Source organism: Notamacropus eugenii, chromosome 2 (genome assembly GCF_028372415.1).
Source record: "Notamacropus eugenii isolate mMacEug1 chromosome 2, mMacEug1.pri_v2, whole genome shotgun sequence".
In the NCBI taxonomy this organism is placed as follows: domain Eukaryota; kingdom Metazoa; phylum Chordata; class Mammalia; order Diprotodontia; family Macropodidae; genus Notamacropus; species Notamacropus eugenii.
In genome coordinates this window covers 339,335,924-339,337,952 of record NC_092873.1, presented here as the reverse complement: position 1 = coordinate 339,337,952, position 2,029 = coordinate 339,335,924, and the positions used below count along the sequence as shown (strand labels likewise).

The 2,029-nt window shown below is 41.9% G+C and overlaps 1 non-coding gene across 1 annotated transcript; it reads right to left on the bottom strand.

The window, feature by feature from the left end:
* Window positions 1-303: 303 nt before the first annotated feature.
* LOC140530556 (U6 spliceosomal RNA) lies at window positions 304-406 on the bottom strand. The gene has a single exon (XR_011975992.1). It is a non-coding gene; the product is annotated as a U6 spliceosomal RNA (small nuclear RNA).
* Window positions 407-2,029: the final 1,623 nt, after the last annotated feature.

Here is a 2,029-nt window from a genome sequence, read left to right as displayed (position 1 = left end):
CTAGCCAAACAACTCACTTAACATCAACACAATCAAAGAATTAAAATAAGATGTTAGAGATCATCTAGTTCAAAACTCATTTTACAGGGAAGGAAACTGAAGCTCAGAAAAAAGTGTTTTGCCCAAAGATATATTATAAATAGTAGACCTCAGATGCCATCCTCTGCCATCTGAATCCTTATCCTAAGTTCTTGCCACTCCTCACCCCTCTCGTGCCCACTCTCTTTGGCTCAGTAACATTTCAGTATCTTTTCTCAAACCACTCCCTCAGTAATAATAGCTCACACTGGCATAGTATTTTAAAAAAATATGGAGTGCTTCATGAATTTGCGTGACATGCTTTCACAGGGGCCAGGCCAACCTTCTCTGTCTTTCCAATTTTAGCAAACATTCTGCTGAAGTGAACACTTACACGATACTTTAAGGTTTATGCAGGTCGTCTTCTTTGACCCTTTCCACAGCCCTGGGAAAGTAGGTGCTGGTATAATCCTTATTATACAGATGAGGAAACTGAAACTAGCAGGGATTAAGTGGCTTGCCCAGAGTCACACTGGGAAGGAAATATTTGAACCAGGAGTTGAATTCAGGTCTTCCTAACTCCAAGACCAATGCTCAGTAAGGAATAATGTTTCATTCTCATAACCCAAGACTATTCCAGTCTCACAGAAACGATCTCAAAATTCTCTCCTCTCATTCTCTTCACTTCTGTACTTGGTGCCCTTCAGTCCATGGGTCTTCTTTAATCTGTACTCAGCTGTTTGTTGTTTGTCCTTTGTTGTGGAAGAGGACCAATGATAATAGGAGGGTGATTCCTTGACTTGCAAGTGAATTAGATTTAAGTGAGACACAAAGTTGTCAGTCTCACTCTCTCCTCCAGAGTCAATGGAGCCCAGTGGCAAGACATAGGTCAAGGTGACTGGGGACAGCCCAGCACTCAACTGTCATGCAGGTAAGATTATAGAACAATAGACTTAGAAGAGAAGCTAAAGGTCATCAAGACCAACCCCCTTATTTTGCAGATGAAGAAACGGAGGCACAGAAAAGTTAAGTGACTTGTCCAAAGTCACACAGATCAAATCAACAAGCATTTATTAAGTGGTGAGTATGTGTCAGGCATTATGCTCATTGCTGACAATACAAATTCAAGCAGAAAGACAGTCCCTTCCCTCAAGTAGCATATATTCTAATAGGAGAAGAGAACATATAAAGAGGAGCTGAAAAGTGGGGGAGAGGAAGGGAAAGATGAAGGTCCCAAACAGGGGGGCATTGCAGTGTAAGGAGCATGGCCTGGATTATAAAGAAGGCATGAATGTTCTGAGTCTCTTCCTTAATGTAGAAATTTTGGGAGGCAGCCAATCAGAGGGACAGGCCTCAGGGACAGAAGAAACCTCCAGCAGGTAAAATTCAGAATTTGGATCATGGTCCTGGCACTACAAATCCCCCTTCCCTCTTACTGTCTTCTTTGCTTGGTAATTGTTTGCAGACTGCCTTTACCTCTCTGCTTTTTGTCTTCCACTGTATTGTACAATTATCATTTAAATATTCTTCCCTTAACGTCTTGTATACAGTAGATATTTAATGAATATTCGAGTAATTTACTACCCTGAAACCTAGACCATTGCTCTAATGCTGATTATCTTTAGGGTAAGACATATTATGTCAATTACCTCCATGCATTTTCCATGAAAATGAATTTTACTCATGGTTCCCCACATCCTTCACCATGATTTCCCACCTTCCTCATGTCTCCAATGCCTTTCTCCTTCTCCCTCCATCTCTGCCTCCTGTTGAATTCTTATCCCTAAAAGCTCAAGAGAAATGTGTCTTCTACCTTGTAGGTGCTTAACTGAAATAGCATGATACAGGAGAAAGCACTGAACTTGGGGCCAGGAGAGAACTTGGTTCACAACCTGCTTCCAACACTAGCTTCCAGATGTCAACCTTTCTGACTTTCAGTTTGCTCCTCTGACAACTGGGGTAATCTAGGGGTATGCTGCAGCCAGCTCTTACTGGCTTGGGAGAGCCCTTT